General features: G+C 44.1%; 1 protein-coding gene across 4 annotated transcripts in view; it reads left to right on the forward strand.

The window, feature by feature from the left end:
- The window catches only part of LOC146855746 (myelin-oligodendrocyte glycoprotein-like), a 342,350-nt gene that overhangs the window by 200,828 nt on the left and 126,834 nt on the right, over positions 1-14,688 (forward strand). The gene's annotated exons all lie outside the window — the stretch shown is intronic.

The following is a 14,688-nucleotide window of genomic DNA, read 5'->3' on the forward strand; positions in this document are numbered from 1 at the left end:
CCCACTAGATAAATTACTATACTTTCAGATCAGAGCTAAATGTAGGGACGCTAATGCTTCCTTCCCCAATTCCCCGCCCCCGGAGCGCTACACTAGAATACATTCACACGGCCACTTCTCCACGCAAACTGGTTACAAGACTTTACGCATTGACTCTCGCAGCTTCCCCAGTTGACACTGAACGGGCACTTCTTGCCTGGATGTCTGATCTAGGAGATGAACCCACGCCTGAACAGTGGCTATAATGCTGCAATCAATCTCAAAACTCTATCCAAATTATCGTTTACGCCTTATACATTTCAAATATTTACATAGATTGTACCCAGGGCTTAATATGTGCCGGAGCTTGCTGGTGCTTAGCACCGGCACTTTCTTATCAGGGCCGGGTCTACATTCTACACACCCATCTGCTACACGTGGTGGTCACACTCCACTTCTCCAGTCCCGAGCGAGAGTCCGTGTCCCGGACTAGTAGTGGTGTTGCGGGCGGGCCTTGCGGCTGTTAGACAGAGCCGGTTGAGCCAGTTACTTAGATTCCTGAAATCGAATCACACTTAAATGTTTATTGATGGCATCCGCGGCCCGGGCCCTTAGTTCGGTGTTGCAGGTGGTGGGCGGGCCGGAGCCGTGGGACACACTAATTCATCATTGGGCGCTGGAATCTGGATTTTGGTTGTTGGGCAGATTTCTTTCCAATTGCCACGCCCCAGCATACCCTCATTCGCTCATCCCACTCCACCGCGAGTCAGTCATCCGTTCAACAGACAGTTACTAGCAGGCAGCTGCACCTCCAGGGTCTCGCCTAACGGAACCACGAACCCGTCACAGTGCAGTTTCAGTTTGTGTCCGGCGGCCAAGCTACCAAGTACAGGTAAATTAATTATACACGGACAGTATAACTTTAAGTAGTAGCCAGTGGTCATGTTCGACGATGCCAATAAAAGATTCATGAAATGAAATCACTGGATTAAATATATTGATGGCGTCTGCCGCCCTGAGTTCTGTGTTGTGGGCGTGGGCGGGCCGGCGCCATGGGACACACACTAATTCCTTTATTTGTGCTGGATTCTGAATCAGGATTTTGGTTCTGCAGGGGGAGGCCACAGGGGCAGCAGGCAGCGTGCGCAGATTTTTTTTCAAATTGTCACGCCCCAGCATACCCGCATGTGCGCACCCCACTCCACCGCAAATCAGTCTTCCGTTCAACAGACAGTTACAAGCAGGCAGCAGCACCTCCAGGGACCCGCCTAACGGAACCAGTCAGTCAGTGGCAGTGCAGTTCAAGAGTACAGGTTAAATAAATTCATTAAGTACGGACACTGACAGTATAACTAAGTAGTAGTCATGATCGATGATGCCAATAATATGCCATGACATCATCACCATGCTAAACCAAAGCTTTTTTTGGGGAGTGGCGCGACCGAGGGTCTGGGTGGTCTGGTCATCGGAAGTCATGGATGCATTTATGTTAAAGGCGTGGCGTCCGCTGCCGTTTTGTGTTGTTGCCGGCCTGGATTTGGTTCTATGAATCTGTGGGGGATGGGGCTGTGCGTGGTAGCGTGGGCAGATTTTTTGAGATTGCACGCGCATTTGCTGCATGATGATTGCCACGCCCTAGCATACACCCGCACCCCACCACCGAGTCATCGTGCTTCAGCGGCCGTGCTTAAATTAAACAGGGCTGGAGTGGCGTGGTTTCAAAAGAACTGGCAACAAGAAACCGGAGCTTTTTGATTTTATTGTACATTTCTGAAAACTAGACACATTCAGTGCACAGAGGCTTGTAGAGGAGTCTGTCTCGATATAGATCCCCAACTTGGGACAAATATTTCGAAAGGATGCATGACTTATTCAGGGTCCCCTGCTCAGAGGCAGCACACCGAACTAGGAGGACGATATATTTATATATATATTATGTAATTCTCTCTTCTTTTGTCACAATCATCCGTTGCGCGCACTCTTCCTCCTCCCCATCTTCTTATCCCCTCTTTCTCTCTCTGGTTTGATACACCCTCTTTCTGCGACCTTCCAGGACTTTGTTTGCTTTCTGCCTGTCCTAGGATGCTTTCCAACCCCTGCTCCCAGGTGATTGTAGTAGCAGGCACAGCCGCTGGCGATGCTAAAGTTCCCCTCGGACCCTAGTGTCCTCTGCGCACATCAATTTTTGGACATACCCAAATTTTGGCTGGAAAAATTAGGCGCTCTTCGCAGTGAATACTGAATTTCATCCCCCTGCCTAAGCAGGCTGGTTGTAATTGTGTGACTGTGTGTTGGGGGGACAGGGCAAGCTGTCGAACCTCCCAGCACACTCACTAGTATTCATTCAAACCTGCACTCTCACAGCCAGCATGCTCTCGCAGTGGTGGTGAAAACAATTTGGGTGGTAGAGCAGTACATGTTGCTTTGTTTTCACACCCAATGCTCTCTCACCAGGAGAGCTTTTACAGCAACAGCATTTTCGGGCATCCAATATTATCACAACTTTGGAGTGCTCTTCACCCAGCACATCACTGTCCTACAACAACTAAACTTTCTCTCACTCAACATGCTCACAACTGCAGGCCCGGGACACACACTGACTGCTGCAGTGCACTGCACTGCCTTAGGCTGCTGCACAGCTTTATTAACTGATTAGGCCTGCCAGGCCCTGTCTCACCTGGTGCTGTCGGCTGTTGCATGACAGTACTCACTGGCAGCATCTACTCCAATGCATCCGCAACATCGTCTGGGTCGCGCTGGCTGGCACACAGACTTTCACTTAGAACCAACTGTTCTAATCTTGAACCATTGAACGGCACGGCCGCTGTAGCGCGACGAAACAGGTTACAAGAAGTAACTTCAAACTCGTAACTGAAGAGAGAACATTGTGTGTTTTGATTACCCTTTACGAAGGCATAATGTGCAATGTGGTGGTGGAGTGACAGACGCAGCAGGTCACGTCACTGTGTGGTAGTAGTAGCATGTATGATGAGATTCACTGAGCGGCGGACACCGCCGCCGGCCACACACAGGCACATTGTACACAGGGTTTTCTTTTTACTGAAAACGTGCTGGAACCCCAGCTTGCAATACGCAGAGACTGCTGATGTTACTGATAGCTCGGGTCTATATAGCCTGCAAAGTGCGAAGGTTGGTACAAGTTATGAGGGTCATAGGTGGTTCAGGTCCATCCTGAAAGGACTGGAAGACTCCCATCCCATGTTATCTATAGCACTACGGCAGTAGCGTACGTTATACACAGCGCATGGCACCCATGGAATGCTGTTGATTCTACGTAAGGGCAGGCTGATTTTACTGTGTATGCATTGGGCATGGCATCGTCATTGCCATTGATGGAGCGGCAAGAGATTCTCCACTCTGTGCTGTGCACCATGTTACAGTACTGCCATGGCAGTGCTGAAGAAAGCATGCCTGTGTCACTAAGATGTCTTAAGTTTGGGACTTATTAGGTGCCCGGCTGAATTGTGGGTGCAGCTCCCCCCACATTATTAACGAGCTACGCTAAGGAGGCACATGATCTTTCTTCATAATATTGAGATGCTCTGCTAAACAAGGCCCATATCTCTGTTCACATTATTACAATGCACTGTTTATCTGTATGTATATTTGTAAATACTGTGTAGAACTGTAGATATATAGGTAGGTCAGTCAGAATTTCCATAGGAAGAGCATTGTTGTTTCTTTAGTAATTCTGGTGGTGATCAATGAAAATGCATGATGTTAATACACTTAGGACTAAGTCGTTTCTGACTTTTAGCAGTGCCAGTTGAAGATTTGGGTGGAGTTAATATAGTAAGTGGGCGGGGCCAGTTGAGGAGTGGGTGGAGCCAGCGAAAAGTAGGCGTGGCCTCCGACAAGCATTTCAGCACCTGCACTTCATATTTTACAAATTAAGCACTGATTGTACCGCACGCCCACAGTTCTCTATAGAATGGGACTGACTGCAGACGCTAACTGTGTGAGATGCTCCGCTCATAATTCATTCTTTGTGCACCTAGCTTGGACGCGCCCCAGAATCACGTCTTTCTGGTGTGACATATGCCGCATCACAAGCGACATCACCTCGGACACTCTTGCACTAGGCCCCATGACTTGCCTCTTAGGGTATTTCAAGGAGATTCTAGACGTTAGCCAATGCTTGGGTGCGACGCTGCTGATACTTGCCCGGTGTAGGGTGGCAATTCACTGGGGCCGGAAGCCGGCACCATCTCCCAAGGCCTGGCTGGCGGATGCAGCACATTGTCAGACCCACCTAAGCGAATACTGGAATCTAATGCCCACCCCCGCAAGCAGGCCACATGATATATGGGCTCCCCTGGTGACTTATTTACAGTGGACTGACGAAGACAATCATACCCCTGACGACACTGCAACAGACACATGTGCAACCGATCTAGCTAATGTAGAAAATGATGATAAAAACCTCTATGCTAATATGACACTGTGAATTCCGATAGGTCTATCCTGAAGGTCGTTCTTATGCTCAGTATTTGTAAATGTTGTCATGCGTATTGTCACTAACTGGCAGTGCTCACTTATCCATGCCGAAGATGCCTTGAAATTATTGTACATTCAAATGCACAAATTGTAATGCTTATTTACCCGAATAAAGGTTCAAAATGTATTAAAATATTAAAATAAATAAAGCCTACATAGTCTAGTCATCCAATACTTGGGCCTCTTAGTAAAGCTCTCAGAGCATATATGTTACTACTACCAGAGTAAAGATTCCCACAGGCATTGAAAACAACCAACTACTACCATCTGAAGAGTCTTCATCAGATTAAAGTAGTAATTACTTTTTAACTGGTCTGTTCTATTTGAGTCCTCCTTCCAAACTTGGAACATTACGAAGCATTTCTTTATATCTTCATCCGTTCCTAGCCATGTGAATGCTATACGATGAAGCCTTCAATTCCCAACTCGTTTCATTCCCACGACAATGCCCAAGGTAATGACGATGGAATTTAGTTGCATGCCACTGCACTGGCGATATAGCGACAACTGTGTATGTTACTCTCTTTCTCCAATTGAGGTGCTCAAGGGGGAGTGCGTTTAATTGGAGCAGGGGTCACATTAGAAGGCAGCATTCTAGAGTATGCTAGACTGTGAAACAACCAAGACCGATGTTTCAGAAAAGTGGTAATTTATCCAGCACGTACATTTCGTGTTTAGAGAGCAAGTTGCCTAATTTAATTTTACTTTATAGACACAACACGCAAAGGTCTGGGATATGTGACTTTCAGAGCATTGTTTATTTTTTCCTTCTCAATCTGGCACAGTTTATAATTGTTATGCTGCCAAAGGCCCAGAAAGTGCCTAATTTATTTCCTGATGTGTTCTTTACTTTCCCTCCCTTTCCCTATAGTTCTAGTTTCTTTCTGACTGCTGCGGCTTCTAAAGAGAAAGAGAGGGAAAGGAAATGGCAGGAAAAGGAGAACAGATCAACAGGAGAAGGACAGTGCAAGAATGAAAAGCAAGCACAGGGGAGAGAGGATAGAAGGGAAAGAGTGAGGGGTGAAGAGTGGGACATCAAGACAACTTACCCAAATAGAGCGCACACCATCATCCTGCAGAGTGTGTGCTTCACAAGCTGGCAGCTCCTGTAATGCTCTCGCTGGCTGGAATGCTCAAAACAGAATACACGAGGCAAAGAAGCATGCACAGTGTATTCTGTTTCGAGCATGCAGCACATGACCCTGTCTCACGGAGCCATGGGTTCAGTCTCAAGACTCTGTGACATCAGGCCCTCTCCCACAGGCTGCAATCCCTCCCCTTATGATACACTGGCAGCCCCAGGAGTACTGGGCTGATAATGTACACGCCTGGGGTTGCTTTAAAATGTGATGCTGCAACGTGTCATTACTGAGAGGTCCCTGAGGACCCCAAGTACTGCAAACCTGGGCTGGCAGCAGCTGGCTGCTTAAGATTCTATGCTGCAATGGCCACCAAATAACTGCCACATGCGCACTAGTGCATGCGCCTATGAAAAACTGCCTGGTCTGCCTGATGTCCGTTTTGCAAAATGGACTAGGCAGGCTAAGAGTCTGGGTGCATTTATTATAATGTAAATAGGATAGTAATTGCCCTTTACAATTACCATCCATTTCACTAGAAATTAGAAGGGCAGAGCCCCTCGGTTCACCCCCATAAACCACCTCTGGTGAAATCCCCCAAATCAATGCAGGTTCCCCCGTTTGTACAATTAGGTTCCACTAATACCGATCAATATATATTACTCGATCACAACAATGTTCCTTGTCCCTGTGTCAATGGTATAGGTGATGGTACCTCACACACTACACCTTAAAATCTCTGCAAACAAGTTTTCAATTATTATTATGTTATTTCAGGATATATTAACTACAACTAGTCTGAAAGCTTTAACACCTTTTCAATCACTTATTCTATTCAAACATACAAACCAGAAGAAAGACCAAATCACAACCACAATGTGTTTACCCTATTGATTCACACACCTTCAAAACTTCAACCTCCTCCGAATAACGCTACCGACCTTCAGTTTCTGGAGATTAGATTTAAGAATCAGGAATTTCAAATAGATTTTTGGGTAATATGTTTTTTAGCTCCATTCAGGATGTTAAACCTATCCTCTGGTACCAGATGTGCAAGCATGTAAATCTCATAAAAAAAATTAAAAACAGCTCTACCTTAAAATTCCATAAGTGAATCTCCAATTTCTATGCCAATTTCTTCTTCAGGCCGATGTGCCACAGTGTTAGAATGGAGCACAACCTTAATACGTTTCTAAATGAATCAATTTACAGTATTTAATGTTCAGTCAATAATGAGCAGTTTGGTGAAGTTTTATTTTCTCATTAAGAGATTAGTCGGTAACTTCGTCTTTTTATTTAGTTTAGACAAATAAGTCTGTTTACAGAAATATCAAGAAAGTTTGGTTAGAAGTAGCATGCAAAATAACGGTGTGTTCCATAAAGGAATTAATCCCTATCTTAATCTAAAGGACCTAATCCATCCTAGCCAGAACACATAAAGAGTTCCTTTGGAAAAGAGCAAGAGAGATATTGGAGCGATAGGCTAATAGGTATAAGAGGTTAAACTCCTCATAAAGAGTAGTTCTGGAAACTCAGCCGAGTTCCCTACCTGCAGCAGTAGCAACCGTTAACACAGGTGGAAGGAAATAATCACAGGAGTAGCTATGATCAGCATGGAGAATGTCTCCAAAAAAACATCGGAATAACAGAAAATCACTGTTAGCAGTAGTTTACAGTAACTACAGGCAAGAGTAGCACAGTCAACTGCTAGAGGACATTGTGGGGGGAAGATGTGCATAGAATGCATTGCCTCTCTCACTATGAATACGGTACTATATAGAAAAGCACCAAAACATGTTGAAAACTCTGAAGTGTATCATCTCTATCCAGTAGGAAAGAAGGATCTTCCGATGGTCCGTTGTCTTCTCTCTCGATTCCTGTGGGAAGCATCCATGCCGACAATTTGTTATTTGAATGTTGCGCCGGCATATTACAAAAAGATACATCTAGGAAGGTTCTCATGAGAACCTTTGCAAGCCTACTCTGCAAGCTGTTCATTGTCCTATGAAATGAAACATTAATATCTATCATGTCCTGGTTACATCATGAACCTCGAATCTATAGCAATATACTTGTTCATTATAAGCATGTGGCAGAGGTAGCTATCTAAAATATGATGAAGTCATATAGTGTGAGGAAGGAAAGAAATTCACTTTGCAGCAAACAGCACATTTCACGAAGATGTTAGGTTCTACAGTTAAATTAGAACGTTAAATGGGCATTCATAAAAAGGCATTTATTTTTATTAAAGGGAAAGGAAGGAATAATGAAAAATATTGTTGTCTAGCAGAGAAAGAACAAAAGTAATGGGAGCTGTTTGCAGAAATAAGCAGCATTGTTCTCTTTTTGCACATTTAATAAAAGACCATTTTCTCTAACCTTTATATTGACACTCATTTTCTTCATTAAAGGTTAAGACACATTTCTAATTTGTCATGTGGTTAATGTAAGTAAAATTTTAAACTTCCTCAGGGTCAACGGTCAATTGCTGACCACAAGTGTTGCCCCACCAACCCACACCTACTAGGACAGAGGGCATCGCAACTTCAACACGCGCAGGGGTGGAAGGGATCCTCTGCACATAGAAGTGCTGGAACACTGTCCTTGGGATGCCGGGACTGTGGTGCAAAGGAAGGGCCAAAAGGAAGGGATTAGCAGTAGGGCGGACACTGCAATACAGCACGAGCACGGCTAGAGAGGACCACGCAACATCACCATCGGTAGCAAAGGTAGCCTAGAAGCCACAACATATAACCTCCTTGGCAGAGACGGCACCTTTTAACGGCATCATTAACACATAAGGGTGGTTGGAGGGCTCTTGGAAGGGATAGAGTTGCTATAACTTTGGTCCTTAGGAAGCCTGATGGCTGGAACACTGAGGGGCAATGGAGAGAGCCAGAGGGGATAGTTGCAAGCAGACACGGCACTTGCAACCCGGGCATGGCCGGAAAGGGCCTCGGATGTCACACATCGGTAGCAAGGGAAGCCTAGAAGCTGCTGGGTGCAGCCTGGCCAGCCTTCACATTCAGTGCGCGGAAAGGAACTTGTGGCAGATAGTGCTGTCAAGATGTTTTACTGTGCTGTCAAACTGGTTTAAGATTGGGTTCACTGATTTAACTGATTCATGTCTAAATTTCTCACTAAATATCTCACATTACTTTTAGTCTGTATCAGTGAGAGATTTCTGTTTTGTTTATGCCTAGCTTGATATTATTGACTTAATGTTAATAAATGAGCAGCCTTTTTAACCTCCACCCAAGGTCTCAGAATGTCATTGTAAGGAGAATGGGTGGAGGGTAGAGTAGGCTAAAAGCCCGGCAGGTCCTTTTGGCCTATCTGAGGTGGGTTATAGCAAAACAATTAGACCAATCTGTTTTAGCTTTGACCAAGGTAGAGGACCAAGTAAGGGCAAAAATAGTCTCAAGCAAATTTCAATGTCAAGCTAAAATGTTCAATTTGTCAACCATATTATATTTACAGTCTCTATATACTTACAAGTCCCTTTAGGCTCAGCCTCCACACTCATACTGCAATGACAACCTGCAGGGTTGAAGTTATTATGAAATTAAGAGGGCCTGTCTATGCTTGAGCAGACAGTACACAAACAAGCGCAAATGTATGAGGTATTGTTTTTTTCTCCACCTCTCATCACTCTCCCGACCCTGATGCCTTCAGCTCATTCTATCAGTGCTGTGCTGTTACACAATAATGAGGAGCATGTGGCACAGGGTTTAGTGCAGCAGGGAAAATTAGGTGATGTGCATAATGAACACAGTAAGGACCCCAGGGATCTCTGGGCATTGCATGAGATAAGCACCAGGCATTTTGCATGAGATAAGTACTTGGCTTTGTACATGAGATAAGCACTAGGCGTAATGCATGAAATAAACACTCGACATTGTATATGGGAGGCATTATGAATGAGATAGACACTCTGTGCTCTGCATGGGATAAGCACTCAGTGCCTTATTTACAAAGGTAAATTTAAACGCTTGCTTAAGTATACACTTTTTTTAGTATTCACAAAACTGCATTTTAATAGTAAGTTTTTGAGTGCTTAGACTCCACAGTCAGGCCTTCCGCGCTTTTTGTGTGGAGTTCTTCGCCCCGACTGCGGAGTCTCCACAATTGTAAATTACTATTAAAACACCGTTTTGTGAATACTGAAAAAGTTGACTCCACAAATAAAAAGATAGGCCTGTCCTATGTTTTTCTGAGTGGAGTTCTCTGTCTTGACTGCAGTGACACCGCACTTGTAAACTTACTTGTAAACTTACTATTGAAGCAGTTTTGCGAATTCTGAAAAACTGTAAACATACACAAATGTGTAAGTTTACCTTTGTGAATCAGGCCTGAGTGTTGTACGTGAGATAAGCATGGAGTGTTGTGTTGAGATAAGCACTGAGCACTGTGTATCAGGGGAGCACTGGATGAAATACAGTAAAGGAACAGAGCATAGAGTTCATAATGGAGGCACAGTGTGATGCACAGAAGGAGCCTAGGGGTAAAGTATGCTGAGAACACATACAGTTATGATCCAAAGAACAATGTACCTTATGTCATTTGAGATATCTAAGGCCAATCCTGAGCATTTTGGTTAGGAAGAGGTGGAAGTTGGAGCAGTGGTGCTGGAATTGTTTTAGAGTGGATGACCTGGCATCAATCTTCCATCACTGAAGTCATATAGATTGTGAAAAATCCAAGCGTAAGTCAAGTATAGCAAATAATTCACGCCCATTCATCAGGAGAGTGGTAAGGGTGTGCTATGTAGCCAGTGGTATGTTTAACTGTTGCAAATATATTACTAAAGCATGGTGTTGTAGCACACCGCCGTTTACAGACAGCAAATTTATCATTCTAGTAGCAACAAAATTCGCACTGACTTGCAGTTTTATTCATAAAAATATCTTCTGCACAAAGAATGTGTGAAAATGGTCTTCAAGCAAATATTTACTATTTTCACATCACCAAGTAAAGTGTATTGATTTGTTTTGATCCTATGAAAATCTTTGTTTCCATCACACTTCAGTATTCCCCAAAATTTGCTTAATTTGTGCTTTCCTAACTGCTGATATACTTTGAAATATTTGTACAGTTATTTTACAAGTATTTAGATATTGTGTGAGAAAAAACACTGACATCCTATATCCAGTGGCGGCACCTCTGCAATGGTGGAGGAGCGTCGCCACTCTGCCTGGCGTAGAGCCAGCAAACGAAAAATAAAACAATGCTCTAGCATCATTTTCTTTTTCATAGGCTGGCTCTTTACAGCTTTAGCATAGGGAGCGGGGCATGGGAGGAGGAAGGAGGAGTGCGTGTGCACTCCCTAAGTGCTCATGTGTGATTGGCCGGCTGTCTCAGGCCGACCAAAACACACATGTGCACTTAGGTTTTCTCCAGCCCATCTGCATTGAGCAGCCGGGCTGGAAAAACCCCGCAGCCTCCCAGGCCTGAGCGGAGCGTCTTTCATGCCCGCTCAGGCCAAGCACAGAATTGGCTAGGAGTCGGTCCCAGGAGCTGCTGGGACCCAGGAAGAGGCCTGAAGGAGACACGTGATGCAGGAGGCGGCTGGCGGCATCAGGTAAGTTGTTTTCATTATTTTAATTAACCAGTGTTTCCCCCGTGCTTATCCCAACCGCCCCACCACCCTTTCGGCCACCGCTGCCTATATCCCTTCCTTTAACACTCCTTGTTCCATAGAAAGATTGTCACATAGTTAAAAAAAAATCCTCTAACTTTTCAGTGAGAGAAAGAAGAGTAAGCACCACTCTACCCATAAAGAGAATGAGCAGAAATTAGTCAGAAGATATAAGCCTCACATTTGGTCTTTGTCTTTGAAACCCAGCAAATGTGACAGGATACAATTATCTTTATTGCTCATTTTATGGGTGCTGCTGCACCTCTGCACCGCTACTTTCAGCGCCTATAAGTTGGAGGTACGCTGAGGGCACAAACAGTTATGATCCAAAGAACAATGTACTTAATGTCATTTGTGATATCCAAGGCCAATTCTAAGCACTTTGGTTAGGAAGAGGTGGCAGTTGGAGCATGGGTGCTGGAACAATTTTTAGAGTGGGTTGCCTGGCATCAATGTTCCATCATTGAAGTCATATAGATTGTGAAAAATCTAAGCGTGTCAAATAACTCGCGCCCATTCAGCAGGAGAGTGGTACGGGTATGCTGTGTAGTCGGTGGTACATTTAATTGTTGCAAATATATTACTAAAGAACTGGGTTGTAGCACGCCATCATGAGTTGGAGATGTGTGATGCAGGGTACATGCTGGGAATTTCAAATGTATCATTAGAATGATAAAAACGAGATTATAATTGCCAGAATGCACTGTTTAATTGGCATGAAAGCCAGATCTGTCTGAACGTATCACAAATGACAGCAGTCACAGGGAAGGTACTCTACTCGGATAATGAAGGGAAAATAAAAAATTGCATTTTTTTTAGCATTTGGCTATTTAATGCGTTCATCTTTTTATATTTTGAACTTTTTACTGCTTTTGTAGTTTGTTACATTGTGAAGGAAAAATGGGCATCTCACTTCTCTTCATTTATGATATTCCTGTTTCCAGGTCAGTGCTCACATTTCGCTCTAGCCAAACAAGGCTCAAACCAACACATTTTTATAATGGATTGTGCAAAAGAGGACAGAGACTTGTTGCTTCTTTCTGCCATCTTGCAAAGCCCTTATTGACTTACATGATTTCTGTAAAGACTTATGGGACCAATGGTGGCTCCTCCGCTAAGGCGGAGGGGCGCCGCCTCACTGCTCTCAGAGCAGTGAGAATAAGAAAAATAAAATGCTAATAACACTGTTATCATCATTTAATTTTTCTTAGCTACGGGGCTAGGTTATGGCGAGGCGGGGCTGGGGCCACAGGGGGAGGAGTGGTTAGCACACTCTAAGTGCTCATGACAGTTTGTCTGGCCATCTTGAGCAGGCCAAACAGTCATGTGTGCTTTGCATGTTTCCCACCAGGCTGTAATGCACAGCCTGGTGGGTAACATGCAGAGGCTCATAGTCCCTCTGAGTGCTGAACCACGGTACTCAGACCCATCACAATGCTGCATTGCAACATTGTGATTGGCTTAGGTGAAACTGTGTGCCACCTGCTTCTGATTCGGGACTCGTCAGAAGTGAAGCAGAGGAGAGACATGGCGGGCCAAATAGGTACGTTTTTTTTTTATAGTTTGGTTTTCACACCTCCTACCCCTGCCTACCCCGTTACATGCCACTTGCCACTGCAAGAGATGTCAAAAGGAGCGGCTTGTCCACTGCTCTCAGAACAGTGAAAAAAGGAAAAATAAAATGATAATAACATCGTTATTATCATTGTATTTTTCTTAGTTATGGTGCTAGGTTAGGGAGGGGCAGGCTGTGGTCATGGGGGAGGAGTGATGGGCACACTGTAAGTGCGCATGACGGTTTGGCCGGCCATCTTGAGCTGGCCAAACAGTCATGCGTACTTTGCATGTTCCCCACCAGGCTGTAATGTAATGTAAGGCTGCGGCACACAGACTGATCATAATGCTGCATTGCAGCATTGTGATTGGCTTAGGGGAGCCTGTGTGCTTCCTGTTTCCTTTCCGGGTCTAGTCAGAAGGGAAGCGGAGGAGAGACACAGGTGGCTGAAACGGTAAATGTTTTTTTTGATAGTTTTCTGTACCCCCCCCTCCCACCCCCCCACTCCACCTGCAACCACTGTTGCCTGCCTGCCAGACGTCACTGGACATCAGCCTCCTGTTTGTGATTTGCAAATTGATTTATCACTGACAACTGCAGTCACAAACGGTTGAAGAGACACCATCTCTAAAGTTAGGATTGTTACTGACTCTCAAAGGAGAATCTGTGCTGGTGGGCCAGCTTATCTTTAGTGTCTCATTTTGGAAGCAACAAGGGGAGCAGGCAGCGGTATAGGGGAATGGGAAACGTTTTTAGGTCGAGCATTCGAGACCTCTTGTATATACTTTAGCATATACTTATATGTGTATGTACTTTGTGGGCTCTCGAGATCAGCCCTAGACTTGTCTGCTTCCGCTTAGGGATTTTGTTTTCTGTTCAACTGCCTCTATTCCTGCTGAGGGACTTTCTTTTATCATTTTTCTGGCAACTGCCTCTATTTAACTTTCTTGATAGAAAACTACCAGCAGAGGTCAGTAAAATACCAGAATCACTTTAGCATTCTCTAGATTCCAGTCCATAGACATTGTCCTCAGCGAGCACCCATAAACAATAATACTTTTTTTAAATCTTGTATGTTCATTGATCTGACCACCGAAGGCCCTGATTTTATAGTAAAAACAGAGCTTCGGACTATACCATTTTCCTCTGTAAGGCAATATTTCTCTCCATGTGTTTCCATACCTGGCATGTCATGCAGTTTGGTGCTTACTTTCCCTCTATGTTAAAGAACAGTAGATGTTTCAGCACCCAGGCTAATGTGCTGCTAGCTAAATACATATAAGGTCTCAAAGGCAAGACCGATTGCATTGCAAATGCTTGTTTTTTAGAGCAGCAGCTGTCCCTTTATTTAAAAAAAAAAATAAATCCCCTCTTGAAAATGCAGAAGTAGGGATCACTGTCTACTATCCTTTGCAGGTCTCCATCCCTGAAATCACTGTGGATCACAAATTGCAATCTGTCTAATTACTATTCATTAATCAGATCTTTTTACTACCCTCTGCAAATGTACAATTTACAATATGGCATATTAATACATAGGTTGCATAGCGAACTGCATTCCCATTCACAAACAAGTCGGTGTGTAAATTGCACATCTCTAGTTTGTGAATGGGACTAGTACTTCGGTCCTATAGTGAGCAAAGGCAACTGTTCTCAAAGTATGACGGTAGCAGAAAAACGAATCACAAAGCCTGCAGTTACACTTTTTGCATCACGTTTGAGTGTACATGATTGCCCCTTTGTGACACTCATAATGAGAAATGTATAAATGGTTGTACGAAGTAGTGAGGCTATTTCACAATTTATAGATAAAAAGAGTAGAACTCAGTTTTAGCTCAGTTCGACCTATGACTGATGCATGTTAACATTTTTAAAAGCTATTTATGAAAAAACAAATACTTAGCAAAATAAATGTGCCA

Source organism: Triturus cristatus, chromosome 4_1, assembly GCF_964204655.1.
Source record: "Triturus cristatus chromosome 4_1, aTriCri1.1, whole genome shotgun sequence".
NCBI classification, from domain to species: domain Eukaryota; kingdom Metazoa; phylum Chordata; class Amphibia; order Caudata; family Salamandridae; genus Triturus; species Triturus cristatus.